The following is an 18,442-nucleotide window of genomic DNA, read 5'->3' on the forward strand; positions in this document are numbered from 1 at the left end:
GGAGAGGCAGCTAAAGAGGCGCATCTATGAACATTGCTATGACATTTCAAAAAATGTCAGCACAAATGCACTATACAGGCATACGATTGGGTATGAAGCAGCAACATTTAAGTTTTTTGTTTTGGAAGCAGTAACTCATTGTACCAGGGGAGGAAACTGGGCAGCATTTTTATCTCATAGAGAAACATGCTGGCAAATCCTGCTGGAATCCAACAAACCCCCTGGGTTGAACGACTCAATTTCCATCATGCCATATTTAAAACTGAAGGCTGAACAACTGTAAGGTTTTATCTATTTGTTTATTGGTAATATCTATATGGGGGTTAAAAATATATAACATATTACAATTTATTCTATTTTGCTTATGTATTCATTAGTTCAAATGAATATGTAATATTGTATTATTATATTTTTTATATTAATGTAATTTAACCAAATGTATGCCATTAATAATCAGTACACATAGACTAAAAAGGTTTTTTAAAAAAGCAAATGAATTTTTAAAACATAGACTGGATTAATTGATTTGCAGGATTTTTAAGTTTGTTTATTAATACATGTTTAACAGGCAATGATTTTTTAGTTTAAACATGTCTTTGTTGTGTGTTTTAAATAGTATCTATATATATATGATTTTTTAAAAAAAATAGTTAATTGTTTTAAATAAGTGTTTTTAAATATAAATGTACAACTCACATGTGAGCCTAAAAGGTTGGCTAAACTTTTGCTTTAAGAAAGCTGCTTAACCAATTTTTCAATTAAGCATAATATGGCTTAAATTGTGTGGAGTGGTATGGGCTTTATCTGATGAAGTTGTATTACCAACGAAAACATGATTTCAGTGCTGTTACGTTAAATAAAGGATTTTGCTTACAGAGAAGTATGGTTTCCTGCTTGTTCGGTATTTTGGGTTTGTTTGCCTTATTGTGCAGTTGGCTTCTCCCAGGTGGTTTTCCTTGCCTGCTTGCTGGTTTTTGTCGTGGAATATATATATATATATATATATATATATATATATGTATATATAATTTTTTTAAAACAAGAATCATACATTTATATAAATTAAAACAAACCATATAGACATCATTTTAGCTGCAAACATTATATATCACAAACCATATTGACATAATTTTAGTTACAAATATTATGCATCACTTATAATCTATTAAGTCATTGTCAGTCAAACATTACATAGCTTATTCGTATCCTGCCTTATTTTAAACCTCATTCCTCCTCTGCTTGTATTATTCCCACAATTCCCATTTTTATGTAATTTGCTCCTACCCTTTTCTAAAGATCCCAATTCCAGTTGTTTTATCTCTATTACTATATTCACTACTTCAAGTACAGTTAGTTTAGACATTGATTTCCATTTTCTAGTAATTGCTTTTTTGGCAGCCACCATAATTAGACTCAACAAGGCTTTATTATGTCTAGGCAATTTTGATTCTGTATCATAGCTCAAAAAGTCATTTCTTTAGTTACACCAATTTGTTCACCCAGTATCTCTGACAGAGTAGCCTGCAGTGAATCTTTAAAATTTGCCAAGTCATTACACTCCCAGGAAATATGTTCTCAATTACCTCTTTTTCCCTTCACATCTGCCTCCAACATTTGCTGTATAACTGAAAAAAAATCTTTGTAGTCTACTTAGGGTATACAAATACCTATGTAAACACTTCCAAACAAAGATTCTAAATCCTCTAGACTTTGTTGCACATTTGAGAGATATACATATATCCCCCATTGTTTCTTTGTGAAATTCTTATCTAACCTTTCTTTCAATCCTTTCTAACTTCCTCTGATTTTTTTATAGTTATCATGCAATATTTTATATGTTTTACTAATTATTCTGTTTTTAACAGCAGCTTCTGTTCTAGATTCTACTAAAAACTCTACTAGTGCTGGTGTTTTGCTAAGGACCCCCTATTTCTCTCTCTTTGCCTATACTCTGATATCAATCCTTGACAGGGAAATAAATCTTTAGCCTGCAGTCCAATGAAATTCTTGGCCTCTTCCCATTCTATTACATTTCCCTGACTAATTATTTTCTCCAACAATATTGGTTCTTTTGACAGTATTCTCCAATAAATTCCAACCCCCTCTTGCCTATTGTCTTTATCCCTAAATGCATTCATCCCTATTGGCAGAATCTCCTTTCTCCATCCTTGTGTTGGTTTAGTTCTTAGAATACTTTCTGCTGCTTTATGAATGTAATATTCTGTATTGGTACCATTGTGGCATCTGCTTAATATCATACCGAACTGTTACCAATACTCCCTACAGTGTCCCCTACTATTCTGGGTCAGTAACTAAGGAACTTCAATCCTCACTACTGACTCCAATGTGAGACTGTCACTTAAACAGGAGAAATATTTCACACTTTCCCCTAAGAGCACAACAGGAATATGCTATATGACCTGGGACTGGACTGTATAGTTCTGTCCACCCCTAATGTAACTCCTTATTGCATACTCCAGGGTAACGTGCCCCAGTTTAAGACCTCTGATACACTCATACTTAAATAAATTCAATCTCACACTTCCAAACAGTTCTGGGAAAGCCTGACACAGATTTTCAGCCTTGTCCCTTTCCACAAATAATACAGTAAAATGCTGCCACCTATGAGATCGTCTACATGCCCTTTCAAAGGGGTGCCAATTAGGAAATTAGATATTAGAACAATTGGTTGCATATGACATAAAGCAACCAAGCTTTTGGAGTGGCACAGAAAATATCAAAGCAAGTATAAGCACTCTCAAATCAGAAAAGAATACATTAATTGACCAGCCACAATGTAAGATAATAAAAATATTTAATGGTTCTTCTTTCGGCATTTCCCGGTTAGAGGTTGCCACAGTGGAACTCTGGTCTGCTAATGATTGGCAGTAGATTTTCACGGTGCCGAGGTGCCAGCTCAACACCCAACCTTATAAGCAAAAATTGATTAAAAATGTAAAACAGTCATTTCGATAAACCATCAATTCAGTCACCAGGAAAATGAACTCTGAAGGACAGAAATCTAACATTTAGAAAAACTCTGACTAATTAGCTATAATTTCCTATCTACAGTAACTGAAGAACACTGTCCCTGATCTAAATTAAATATTATAATAGAGCAAAGGTAGGCTTACAGTTCTTAGTGAGAAATTTGGGTATCCACTGCTCAGTACAACTGTGAAAACAACTCAGCTGTGAACTGAAGACAACTCAACTGTGAACTCAACAACTATTCAAACTGCCTTCATCAGGCTCTTTTATAAGCTAAATTAACTGTCTTAACTACTCCAGTTCTTATTTTCATTTAACTCTGTGAAAATCAACAAACAACTGCTCTTTTAAAGTTCATAGGTTCATAGGATGATACTAGGCTATTGGCCCAGAAGCCCTTATAAGACTAGCTGAGAATTTCACCCATGTTCTCACAAAATCAGCACCTGTTTCCCCTGTCCAGCAGGGACACAGGTGGGATCCCAGGGGTGTATTTAATGTTTCAAATCCAGTCATCCAGGTTCCTCTTAAAGAGGGCTAGAGAGGTACTCTGCTTGACATGGAGAGGGAATCTATTCCACAGATGGAGGAGTCTTTGGGACACAAATCTATCCTGTCAACAAGTTCTATTAATGTCACAGACCAGGTTGAGGCCTTGCATGCAGGTTGCACTAGTGGAGTTTGACTTATGGATATGCAGCAACTCCATCAAAGCTGGGTTTGAGCTGGCCATGTATGCCAGACACAGGTCATCTCTGAACAGTCTGTATGAGACTGAGTAGAGGGGTATGGCTTTTAACCTATCTGCATAGGATAGGTGTTTGAGACACTGGATTTTCCTGGTCAGGTGTTCTCTCCAGATGCGCAAGGTACACGCCGAAGGGAGCATTGTACTCGATAATGTGTCTGATAAGGGAGGAGTACAGGGATGTTATGACCTCCTTGTTCTTGGATGAAATACCCTTATTTATGAGGTGGGGCATGTAGTTGGGCCAAGTTCCTCCCTGTCCTCTGACAGTAAATACAGAGCATCTGAACATATTCCAATGACATAATTTGTAGATCAGCTGACTCTGAGACAGTCTGCATTTAGAATCTCCTGTATAAACATGCACAGTTAGAAATGTAAGAGAACACTGTTCAACTTCCTAAACATCCTGTACAAACAGAGCACTAATCAATATGTAAGAACCCACTCACAACATCATAGCTAGTCATGCTGGCATATAATACCTAGTTCAATCCATAATTATGTACAAAACATCAGCCAGACATGCCAGCACAGATGACCATGACTAATTTCTTCACAACTGTTATTCTCCTTAAGGATCTGCATCCAGAATCCCAGTCTGTCCTTGTTTCTTGAGCTTCCCCCTGTTTTATCATCATCATCCCTTTCCACTTTGAATTGTAGGTTTCTGCTTATGCTATGTATAGGAGCCATAACTGTGTAGCTCTGAAATTACCCTTCAAATTGGGTAATCCCAAACTATCTTGTTCTATTGGAAGAATCAGCTTATCCCACTTGACTCTTGCCATCTTCCTCTCCTAGATAAAATCCTTCAGCTTTTTATTAATTACCATCCACAATTTCTCCTCTGGTTGATAAAAATATGCCTGACCTGTGTAGAAAACTAAAGGGACAAAAAACATTTTAACTGCTTATATATTGCTATCCATATCTAAATAACAGAGCTTACAGTTTCTCAGTTCTTGTATTATCTTTTATTAAGTCTCTTCCCACATATCCTTAGCTGCCACACCAGAATCCTTTTTAATCCATACTCCTAAGCACTTTATTTTATCATGTCCCCATAAATACAGATATTGCTGAACCAATTCATGTGTCTGGTTACATAATTTACAGCTATTGCCTTTATTTTATCTTCATTAATTTTGTATCCTGAAAACATTTGAAACATCCTCAAAAAGTTCCACAACACTGAAATGTCCTTTTCTGGGTTTATTATGTATAAGATAATATCGTCTGCAAATAGAGCCAGCTTTTCTTAACTACCATACCAATTATATCCTTGAATTTCTGAGTCCTGTATTTTCTTTGATAATGGGTCTAAATATAAGAGGTTTCATAAGTTATACCACAAAGTATAGACTGTGTGTACACTGAGTGCAGTCTTTCTCAGTGACTAGAAAGCACAAGCAATGTGAAGGCAATGTCCTTGAATAAAGAATGTGCACACATATTGTACACATGTAGACATTCCCTGGGATTCAATAAAGCTTAAACTGAGTGAAAGAATAGTGCAGCCGTTCCTGCATGGAATATGACCACCGAGCAATCCAGTTAACAAGCCTGGGGATGTATACAAGCCTGTTAAAACTATTCTGCAATGGACATGACTGGATTATGCTAATGACCATATTTGCTGGTGAAAACCATGCAAATGAGGTCAATTAGTGATCCAGTAAACAGGCAGGCATCCATGTCAGAATAGTGTAGCTTGCAGAAATGTATTTGGCTACTAGCCGAATACATTTCTGCAAAAATCAAAATGGAGGCATGACATCTCAAAGTAAAGCATATATTATAATCCTTATGCATGCTAATGTGCAAATATATGGCCATTGGTATGGAAAATCGTTGCAAAATTATAAAATTAAAAGTTTATTTTTTTGGCCGATCCCGGCCGTTTAAGTATAGGGCAGCAGTGCGCAAACAGGATTGTGCCGAAAATTTAAAAAAAAAATGTGAAAAGGCAATTTTAAGTGAAATCTGAATTTTGCCATTATAGTCTATGGTATGCAGAATCAAAATAATAGCAGGGAACAGTGGTTGCTAACGGGAAAGACTCTGGTGTAGTGCTGTAACTAGGGACTAAGGCAATGGAGTATGCTAATGAGGGAAATTTACTGAATCACAAAAAGGACACAAGTGCCAAACTGCACCTAACTGTATAGGAGTTATAATGTAGTTGTGTAAGCAGGAGAAGCAGCTGACATGAAAAGGGGGGGATGTCATGATTGGTGTAAGCATATTGGAACTCCACGGCTCACATCTGAGCTTAGCTAAGCACAGCTGAGCAAGGGGTGTGTCTCAGGCTGTAATTGCTGATTCCATGAAATGAAGAGCATGTTTGTGTCCAGGGGAGGGTGATTTCTCATTGTTTACCTTAGCTAAATGGGTTTGCATGGCATGCACCGGGTCTAAAACAAACAAAAGAAAACCCAGAAATAGCAGGACTGTTTACATTTTGGCACTGGGTTTGTTCAGCATACCTCGAGAATTAAAAGGGGCAGAAATGAGAAGGGAAAAAAGAAAAAAAAGGGAAATAGCAGAATAAAAGCTATCAAGTGCAAATAAAGTATGCAAGCAGGTTGTATGTATCATAGCCAGCCAATCATACAGGCAGCATCTGCAGCACAACAATATAAACTGTGCAAACACCTTTTAGTCTAACTTTCCCACAAATACTGCACCATTGGTGCACACATGTGGGGGAATTTTAACAAAAAAAAATGTTAGGGAGTGTTGTTGCTTTGATCTATCAGTATGTGCTAGAGACTGGGGGCGGTGAGTAGGATAATGCTGACAACCACCCCAGACTGAGGAGGAGGAGAAGAGTGTTCAGACCCAGGGTAACCTACCAGCAGCTACATGTTCTGGAGATAGTAGTGTGATACAGGATGGACAGAGACATACTTCAGCAAATCATTGAGCTGTGACGGCCTCAATTCAGACTGAGAGCCAGCAGAGGGAAACCATCCCAGTGGATACCAAGGTATGTGTAGCCTTAAGAATACTAGCTACAGGTACTTTCCAAAGACCTACTGGTGACATCATGGAGGTTTCACAAGCATCTGCATCGAGGGTACTCCACCAGTTCCTGGATGCCATGCTACCACATGCTGGTGAGCATATTTACATCCTCAACACCTGTGAGGAGAGGAACAGCAATATGTGTCTCTTTCACCATGTAGCAGAATACCTGGAGGTACTGGGTGAGATAGACTGCATGCACATCCACATCAAAGCATCACCCAGCGAACAGGGTAAGGTCTACAAATCTGCAAAGGATTCCATTCCATCAACTGCCAGGTCATGTGCAATACTCAAGGCATTATCATAAATGTGTGTGCTGGTAGCCCTGGAAGCTATCATGACTCCCACATCCGGCATTTGTCACAGCTTTATCAGGCATTTGCCAGTGGGGATATCCTATATGGCCATCTAGTGGAGGATGCTGGCTATGCACTGGAGTCATGGATGATGACACCCAAGAGAAATGCACACACACCCACTCAAGAACCCTATAATGAGGCACACGCACAAACTAGGATCATTAAAGAGTATGTGTTTGGGATGCTCAAGTCACAGTTCTGCTGCCTTGACATATCTGGTGGAACTTTGCAGTACTCTTCAGCAACATGTGCACACATGTTTGTAGTATGCGCCATGTTACACAATATGATCCTGTGGAAACAGCTGCAGCAGGAACAGCACGGGGAAGGGCCACACAACCCCCACCATTGCCAAGGTCCCCACAGGCACAGAGGGACTTGGAGGAGAAAGCCCCTGAGCCAGCTCCTGTAGGCAGATGGAGGCATGCCCAGTATGCTCAGGCCTTGACAAAGAGGCAATGGATAACACACACTGACACTGTAGGGACCCAGTGACTGACACCTCTCTCTGAGTCTCACACAAAGTAAAATGGATGCCACACACATCAGACTATCTGTAGTTCTCCCTGTACAGGCAGTGTACTGCGTGCATCTGACAGAGCAGCCCTGATCCACTGTCCCCACAACTGCCGCAGGCAAAAGGTAAGTCAGTCTTCTAAATAATAAATGAATGGAGTAGTATGTCCTGGTAGCATATCTATGGTATCGCTGCATGCATGCAAGAGAATGGGGTGGCCTACTGGGGTAGCAGCAGACAACTAACAGCTATGTGGGACACCAGGAAATGTCTGCCCAGTACTGGCTTCTCACATTATGCAGTATTATCCAAGGTGAGAAATCCCACTGCAGTATATATGCGGGGGACCAACTAAGGGGGGGTCATAGGTCACATGCATGGCTGTCAATGTGGGGATCCCATATTCACCCCTCAGACTCACCCAGCAAGTCAGCTGTAGAAAAATATAAAGGAATGTCTGGCAAAGGCCCACAAATGGTGACAATGATGGAATACCCCCACTACAGACTTACTCAGTGATATCACAGCAGGACTTCCAGTTGCAGTGAGGCTCTGAAGGGTAAGAAGTCTGAAACTCAATTGTATGCCATTACAATCTAGTCTGTGGCCTCTAGTGATATGCCTCTATTCTCAAAGACAGGGCACAGTACTATGCTAAATGGAACCAAAATGTAAAGCCAATATCAGCACAGTATGTGCAAATGTGTACCATTGACGGGTGTGTGTCCCCACACCGATATTCCCATAGAAATGCAGTAATATGTAGGTTAGTAGGGTAGTAGCAGCAGAGTACACATTGCCAGGGCTGTCCCAATCAACATGATAACTTGATGCATGTCCACAATATTCAATGGTCAATGATCTATGTATATGTGTGGGAAATACTGTCAGGATGTGGCCAGCACTTACTCCTGGCTGTTGGGTCTTAGTGGCCTAGGTACAGTACTGAGGTAGACAGGGCCATGTTCCAAGAATTGCAGTACCAACTATTTTGCCTATCAGCTACACCTATGGTGGGAGTTGTACACACTGTCCAGATGCCAGTATCCATTACTGCTGGTAAGCTGGAGAGGTTATGGACAGGGGGCCACACATATGAACAGTACTCAGGTCACAGTAACCTACACAGTGCCAACCACACCTCCCAACTGTACAGACCTTTTGCAGAATGTACAGAGTTTTGCATCATATTTGTGGTGTCTTTATCATGAAATAGTGGTTGTGTGGCAAATCACTGGCAAAGCACGAAAGTCTAAAGTCGGAAAATAATGATGGATTGTAGTGTCTCAGAATTCATACCCTATAGAAAATGCATGACAATGCAAAATCTGTTATTGTATCACCCTTCTAAGTTTGTAAGGCCAATAGTTAAAATGGTCCCTATAGTTAGGCCTTTGTCACCTAATTACTTATGGCTTTGTCCAGATGTCTGGTTCTCATATGTAGAAAGGTATGGTGCCTAGTAGTACAGCAAGTACCTGAAGGTCAGTGTACTGTCAGGTCACAAAAGGCTGCCACCTTACTGTGTCAACACTGACAACATGTCACTGGCCAACAGCCATACCCGTGGAATGGCAGGTTGTCACAGAAGGAGCACAAGTATGCCTTGCATATCTGTTCTGCATGCCCCAACATTGCATTCACATACAAAGTATTTGCAAAACAAGAAAAGGTCATGTCAAACATCAGTGACAGACAGTGGAGAAGCAGATGCCACACCCATAACAGAAGGCAAGCAAGTAACAAAATGGTCCCCCAACTGTCTATGTATGGCAGAACAGTATCAACACCCTGTCCCCATGTTTGGGCCTTCATCTGACGTCATATGTGGGCCTGCCCAGATGTCAGAGTCAGTGACAGTTTGACAGCTAGGCCAACATGTGGTTGCATAATAACATAACAACACAAACTGTCTGAGGACCCCAGCAGATGTAGCGGTGCAATGATGGACAACCTGCCAAATAGGTATGCCCAGAGGTGTGTAGTCCTCAACTTCCTGTGTGATGATATGGCATTTACCATGCTAACACCAGAATTACAAAGACATAACAGTAGTCACTGTGGAGAAAGCCTGTAACCAGGCTACAGAAGGATAAAGAGACATACAGAAGGGGGAGGGGAACCACTGGCCAGACAAATGGAGAATGGGCACACCAGAGCACAGTTTGCAGTAACATATGTGCCCTGCAGTGTATGGAGTCAATAAACATCACCTGCAAATGCACAACACACACCCACATAAGTGGAGGTCCACAACGAATCAGACCTAAAGTAAAGGACACCTCAGAAGCAAAAACACATGAGAACTTCCTAAACCTACACACCATAGACCATGCATACTCCACACACCAGAGTCCTACAAACACTAAGGCCTTACCATACACACAATATATTACTCATAGAAGACTCCACTGTGAGACACAAATATGTACCACACACCAGGCCAGATAAGAAGAAAGTCATGATTACTTGTTTGGCAGGTGCCATAATCTGCCATATTACACATGCACTCAAGTCATCCCACAACGGGTACATGTATCACACTAGCCTGGTTCATGTTGGTGTGAATGATGTCAGAAGTACCTCACAGACTATAGAAAGACAGACATGATGCAGCATGCTGAATATGTGTCCCATGCAGGTATGTCCCTAGCCTTAAGCAGCATCCTTCTGTTACCCAGAGTGATGGATCAATATGAACAGAAAGTGATTGTAAGTAACACCTGACTCAAGTACCATTGTCACTCCAGGGAGATCCACTACCTGGCAGCCTGGGAACATATGACTGAGAGAAGGCACTGCCTTGCTACATATGGCCTGCAGCAGTCTCACATGACCTACAGGCCTCTGGCAAAAGCCCATGCCTCACCCATAGTGCCATTCTAGGGAAAGGCATGGGATCCCTACTATCAACATAACACAGTCAGCAAAATGCAAATGAAAGGCCATGCAGCTAAATGTTAGTAGCATACCTCTCAACCTTGTAGAGCAAGAAATCTGGACAAAGCCATACATGATGGTGGTATAAAGACCCAACTATAGGAACAGCTTTGAAATAATGCTCTCATAATGTTAGAAAGGTGATAAAATAACAGAGGGGATGTGTATTAGCATGGATGTCATGAAGAGTGTGAAGTCTAACACTTGGTCATTATTCCCTGACTGCAACTCTGAGTGATTTGAAACAAACTTGGTAGAAACCCACAATGTGAAGGGAAACTGACCAGATAGGTGAGGCATGACTCTGGATAATCTGTGAGAATCTGTACAGTTGAGAGGTATGGCCACACAAGAATATGACCTTTCAGATAAGAAGAATACAGCACAACCAGGAAATACCCAGCCAGTATATCACAAAGGTGCTGGACCTTTCTCACAGTTTATCAGTCAATTGGGTGTAGCCACACCTCCCAACTGGCCAGCTTGTGCAAGAAGGTCTAGACTTTGCTTCATAATATTGGTCTGTGCATCATCCATCTAGTATTTCTCTGATAAATAACTGTGATGATCTGACGATATCTGTCAGTAGGTAATGACACAATACATTGCAGTGTCAAACATTACATAAGTCAGAAAATGTCTGCTAAAACAAACCCTGTAACTCAAGCAACTCATACATTAATAAGAACTATATTGACAGTATCCCCATATGTTTGGGCCATTGTTTCCCCATATTGGCAGCCTATCTCCAGATATCTTGCACAAACAGGTTGCAAGGTATGGCTGTAGCACACAACACCCAGACTGGAGTTACAACTATTTTTGGAATGAATTCCCACAGTTACTAGAGAAGGTCATACTGGGCATGCTCCTACACTTAAATAAAGCCCATGTCTGAAACCACAACGGACTATATATATCTATCTGTATTGTGCAGACATCTTTGCATACACACAACTATGTACACCTAACTGTCTCGACACACACACATCATACAGGATTATCCACAGCCAGCTGCAGGTGGACCATATGTGGTATATCTGCATCTGTTGTGTGTGATGCCCACACCACGCACACACACACACACACACACACACACACACACACACACACACACACACACACATATATATTTAAATATATATATATAGGCAAGATATTACAATATGTCAAGCATACAGACACAATGACATGGGGAAGAAAGAGACAGATAGTGACAAAGTGATGCACACAGGGAGACACACACAGAGAGGGAGTCATACACAGGGATACCCTGAATGGCAGAGAGTGATGTCCTGCTGCAGACAGTTGCATACCAGTTGTAACCACTGGGACTTGCCAGCATGAAGATGCGAATCATTATCTGATGGTACTGATGTGGGGGTTGTAATATCACATCACCTACCTTTGTGTGTGTGTGTGTGTGTGTGTGTGTGTGTGTGTGTGTGTGTGTGTGTGTGTGTGTGTGTGTGTGTGTGTCTGTAGGTCTAAGTATTTTCATGCCTTACCCACCCAGTACACTTGCCATTGCCCTATTTTACAGGACTTGCTGATGTCATTCACCTTAGAAGGACCTTTGGAGTGGCTTCAGTCCTGTCAGCTCTATAGTGCATGTGATAACTGTGTAATACTGTAATACAAATAGCTAGATAAACAGAGGTTCTAATCACAGTCCCAGCATATGTAAGTGTGGTTGTGTGTGGGGGTGTTGGGGTGTGTGTGTAGGAATAAGTGTTTTAGTCCTTTCCCATCCAGTACACTTCCCATTGCCCTACTTTAACAGTCCTGCTGATTTCAGTCACCTTAGAAGTACCTTCGGGCAGCCCTCAGCCCTATAATCTCTGTGCTGCATGAGATAACTGTGTAACACTATAGTATAAATGACTAGTTAGGTAGGTTTTGTAATCTCAGTCCTGGCAAATGTAAAAGTGTGTGTGTTTATAGGTTAAAGATTTTGAGCCCATTCACACCCAGTATACTTCTCATTCCCCTACTTTAGCAGTGCTGCTGATGTCAGTCACCTTAGACGTACATTTGTGCAGCCCTCAGCCATATAAGCTCTGTGGTGAGTGTGATAACTGCATAACACTATAGTACAAATAACTAGTTAGGTAAGGGCTCTAATCTCAGTTCTGGCAAATGTGTGAGTGTGAGTGTATTTGTTATTGTGTGTATATATCTGTTGGTTAAATTATTTTGGGGTCTTTCTCACCAAGTACATCTCCCATTGCCATACATTACAAGGGCTGGTGATGTTCCTCACCTTAGAAGTACTTTGGTACACCCTTCACCCTATAAGCTCTGTGATGCATGCAATAAATGTGTAATAGTTTAGTAGCAATAAATAGATAGGTAGTGGGTCTAATCTCAGTCCTGGCAAATGTGTGTGTGCTAGGTTGGGAACCACATTCACTGGGAAGTGGGTTTTGCAATTTGTTGTTGTTCACCATTCACTACACATTCCAGTGTCCACTTTACAAGGCCCACTGTTGTCATCCACTGTAGAGGTAGCTGTAGACATTCTACAGCCCTATAAGCTTTGTGGCACATGAAATAACTATGTAACAGTATGGAATAAATAACAAGATAGGTGGGGCTTCTAATCCTTTGATACCATTTCCCACTCAGGAATCATAGACAAACACACTCAGCTAGGCATCAAACTCTATATCACTAGGTGGGTTGCAAACAGGCTCACAGATAGAACCCACAGTGTGAAAGCAGCAGACTCCATGTCAGACTACCGACCAGTCATGAGTGGAGTATCACAAGGTCTGGTCCTGGGTCCCCTCGTATTTGGTATCCACGCTTCTGAAGTCAAGCACGACATGAAGGGACTCTGGCTGACAATGTTTGCAGATGACTGCAAGGTGGGTGCTACTTTTATCTCCCCAAGTGATGACATCCTGCAGAAAGGCCTCACTGAGACCTACGACTGTTGTCAGAACCCTGGACTTTAGCCCAATGCCAGAAAATTTGTCACCATTCCCTTTGGAAACAACTTGGTTCCCATGAATCACCACATCAATGGTAGTCCATTGAACACAGAAGTCATTATAAGAGAACTGGGAACACAGGTTAACAGCAACCTCTCTGTTGACCACCACAGTGCCACTGTGGTTAGAAAGTCCTTCTATGTGACACGTCTCATTACTAATGGTGTTGCATCCAGGAAGAAAGAAGCCATTGTCTTCCGCTACTCTTCCCTCATTACACCAATCATGGAGTACAATGGCCCATTTGGCATGTACATCACTAGACACCAGCAACAACTGGAGAGGCTGAAAAGGTACCTCACAAGTGGATCCTAGGCCTTGATCCTTGGCCTTAAACACTTGTCCTGTATGGACAGCCTCCAATAACTCTAACAATTCTCTGTGTCATATTGGCTACTTAGAAGCAATCTCTGCTTGACTTACAAAGTCATGTCTGACCAAGCTCTGTTAGGCACGCTACATCTAAAGAAACCAAATCCATCAGGACCACATGTCCCAGAGACCTCAACCCCATTTCTGCAATCAACAGAGCATGCTGGAGCAACAGGTTTATAAGCCAGAGACTGTCCACACTATGGAATAGACTTCACATACATGTCAAGCAGAGCACCTCAATGGATCTCCACAAGAGAAATCTGGATGAGTGGATGGGGAATAGAAATCTCACCCCAGGAATCACTCTAGTGGCTATACTTGATAGACACTTTGGGGAGTATCGTCAGGTGGCACAATGCCAGGGTAATCCTACGGGCTAGGCATGTAAAGGCACCATGGCCATTCACCTACTACACACCTATGAACCTATGGATCTCAGTACTGGCATATGTGTGTGTGTGTGTGTGTGTGTGTGTGTGTGTGTGTGTGTGTGTGTGTGTGTGTGTGTGTGTGTGTGTGTGTGTGTGTGTGTGTGTGTGTGTGTGTGTGTGTGTGTGTGTGTGTGTGTGTAAGTGTCTGTATATGTGTGTATATATATATATGAAAGATACAGCATTTTGAGGCCTGACTCTCACAGTACACTGTCCATTGCCATACTTTACACAGGCTGGTGATATTGTTCACCTTAGAAGAACCGTGGGGCACTATGCACCCTATAAGCGCAGTGGCATGTGCAATAAATGTATAACACTATAGTAACAATAACTAGATAGGTCAGGGTTCTAATCTCAGTCCTGACAAATGTGTGTGTGTGTGTGTGTGTGTGTGTGTGTTGTGTGTGTGTGTGTGTGTGTGTGTGTGTGTGTATACGAGGACTATAATCAGAGTATGTGTTTGAGTGAGATCTATATCCATTGGGGGTGGGTTTTATATTTTTAGGCCATGGTACTCCCAGTACATGTCCCAAAGTCCACTTTACAAGACCCACTGTCTTCATCAACAGTAGAGGTATCTTTTGACACTCCTCAGCCCAATAAGCCCCATGTTGCATGCAGGAACTATGTAACAGTATGGACTGACTAACAAGATGGGCAGGGATGCTAATCTCAGTCCTGGCAAATGTGTGTATGAGTGTGTTTGTGTTTGTAAGTGTGTATAACTGAAGGATAAAGTATATTGAGTCCATTTTCACCCAGTACATCTCCCATTGCCATACTTGGAGATTTTGTTCAGCTTAGAATTACCTTAGGATACTCTTTACTCTATAAGCTTTGTGGCACATGCAATAAATGCATAACACTGTTGTAGCTACAACTAGATAGGTAGGGGTTCTAATCTCAGCCCTGGCAAATGTGTGTGTGTGTGTGTGTGTGTATATGTGTGTGTGTGTGAGAACAGTATCATGTGTGTGTGTTTGAGTGAGAACTATAAACACTGGGTGGTTGTGGTTTACACATTTAGGCCATGGTACTCCCAGCACATGTCCCAAGGTCCAATTTATGAAGGCTGATGTTTACATGTACCATAGAGGTATCTGTAGGCACTCTTCAGCCATATAAGCCATGTGTGTATAGCAGTGTTTGTGAGTGTGTAGACTCATGGGTGACAGTATAATGAGTCCTTTTCCAAGCAGTACAACCCTCATTGCCATACCTCACAAGGGCATGTGATGTTATTCACTTTATAGGTACCTTGGAGCAGTCATCACACTATTAGTTCTGTGCCACCTGCAATAACCACATAACAATGTAGTACCACTAACTAGATGGGTAGGCATACCAAACCCAGCACTGGCAACTGTGATCGTGTGTGTGTGTGTGTGTGTGTGTGTGTGTGTGTGTGTGTGTGTGTGTGTGTGTGTGTGTGAGTGTGTGTGTGTGACTGTGTGTGAGGGAACAGTATTCTCTGTGTGTTTGGTCAACACAATATCCCCTGGGAGTGTGGATTTTACCAATCTGAGGTGTGTTCCATCCACTACACTTACCATTGTCCACTTTACAAGAGCTGCTGATGACAACCACCGTAGACTTATCTTTATATATCCCTCAACCCTATAAACTCTGTGGCACATGGAATAACTGTTACACAGACCTGTTAGATTTGTACATATACAACTGTACCCTGGCTACAAAATGGTTGATGTGTTACCACTCTACCATACCCCTCATTGGCAATGTCTACAGGGTCACATCCTGCTGACACACAGACACCTATGACACCAACAGAATACAACATGTGAGACTACATTCAGTCAGTGTTACTAACACCAATAATGCACCATGGCTGAAAAGGTACACACAGTCTGAAGTATACCCATTACAAATGCAAGCTGACAGCACCTTACACAGGATTACATAGTAAAACAGTACTTAATTTACCCTGTGCATCAGAACAATATTAGCATGTCCCTGCATCGGTGGTATGGATGACAAGGATGTGGCAGAGATATCATCATATGCACAGGGTGATGTGTTGGTTTGCCAGAGGCCTAGGCTGGGCCATATGGTTGACATCATGTGTGTGTGTTTGGAGGGGTGTTCTATGAATAGGCTGTGCAGAGGTGGTGTGTGTCTAGAGGTGACCTGGCTGTGATGGTGATGTGTGTGTGTTTGTATGCACGCAGTCACACCATGTGGCTGCCCTACACAGGGGCACGTTGGACATCTGTGGACCATACATAGCAGGGTGTACAGTTCACTGTCTCCAGGCATGGACATGTGAACTGGTCCTGCCAGGGGTCTCACTGGCACCACCAGGCCCAAGGCCAGATGCAGTACTACTCCCTGATGGTGACTGCACTCCTCTCAGTCTGTGTCCCTGATGTGACCGGCCAGGACCACATGCCCATGGCCTGCTCCATTGTGGTGTGGACAGCACCTGCCCTTCAGTAGTGTTGGTGGTACTGCCACTATGGAAGTGTGAAGGTGCATGGCTACGTAGACACTCAGCTGATGTTGGTGCTGGCCTACGTCCACATGACTGATGTCCACCTCCCACCACACACTGCAGCACAGACATTCCATGGTCGAAGATTGCCAAGAACTCACTCCAGTGTCTGTTCTTGGCCTCAGTATTTTGACATGTGGCCTCAACAAGGTCATGTATATCGTTACATAAGCCAGAAAGAGTTGCATCCAAGAGCCTGAGTATTTGTCTGGTGTTGCATTCACTACATGCCTGTGCATCCATGACAGCCTGAAACATGCATCTGGTGACACCTGCTGTGGCACTTGCAACAGCAGCTTGATGAGCAGCAGTCCTCCTTCGAGCACACCTGTCCATCTGTCTGTGTGGGACCTCACTTGCACCTGGCTATGGCTAGTGTCTACACTCACACTTGCCATAGTCACCACACTGGCTTGTTCCATGCCAGCACCCACCAACTGTCCATTATCTGTGGTTGCTGGGGATGGGGTATGTGTGGGCATTGTGACTGTGTGTTGTGACATTGTGGATGACTGTGGGATGTGGCACAGATTCAGCCCCTGACAACCCCACCTGTGCCTCACTAAGACCACCATCATTGCCAGAGTCTGCAGAGACACTGACATCAGATTCTGAGTGGGGGGACCACAACCACCATGTCCACCTGTGAGGGGAGGATAACATATGTAAAGTAATACCTGCACTACAATGTTTGCTGGCACACACACACACACACACACACACACACACACACACACACACACACACACACACACACACACACACACACACACACACACACACACACACACACACACACACACACACACACACACATGGGCACACACACAGACACATACAGGTGAGGTGGCACAAAGGCATTACACAGACCTCACAATAGCCAACTGGTGACATTCATGACACACAGTCAGACCACAACATACACACTCTGGACAGGACCTCAACATCATGCAGTGCAGCCCTTTCCACTTAATGTTACTACTAATATACACCTCTGGGATATGGAAGTAGTGTTAATAGGTGATGGGCCTTGATCTAGCACACACTGCACCCATGTACACATTATTGCTGTTCACCCGTATATCACAGTGGCAACTCCTACAGATTGCATACCTCTCAACTGTGCAGAGTTTTGCTGAATATCTAGATGTGTGGCTGATAGTTTTAGTCTGTTCCTCATAAATCCTGTGTTTGTCTGACACATTACTGGGATAATCTGAGAATTGGCATCACTAATTTTTGACATAATTTAAGTTTCAGACTTCAAAACCTGCAGTAAATGTATGCTAAAACAAATCCGGTTACTCTAACAACTTTCTAAGCTTACAGTGGATATAATAAGTGTACACACCCCTGTTAACATGCCAGGTTTTTGTGATATATAACATGAGACCACAGAAATCATGTCATAACTTTTCACACCTTTAATGTGACCTATGTCCTGTGCAATCTAACTGAAGAATATACACATCGGTTATGGGTAACATATAGTAAATGAAATATGTACAACAGGCTAGTTGCATGAGTGTGCACACCA

The sequence above is a fragment of the Protopterus annectens genome, chromosome 3.part1, assembly GCF_019279795.1.
Source record: "Protopterus annectens isolate FY-2018-M chromosome 3.part1, PAN1.0, whole genome shotgun sequence".
Taxonomy (NCBI): Eukaryota; Metazoa; Chordata; order Ceratodontiformes; family Protopteridae; genus Protopterus; species Protopterus annectens.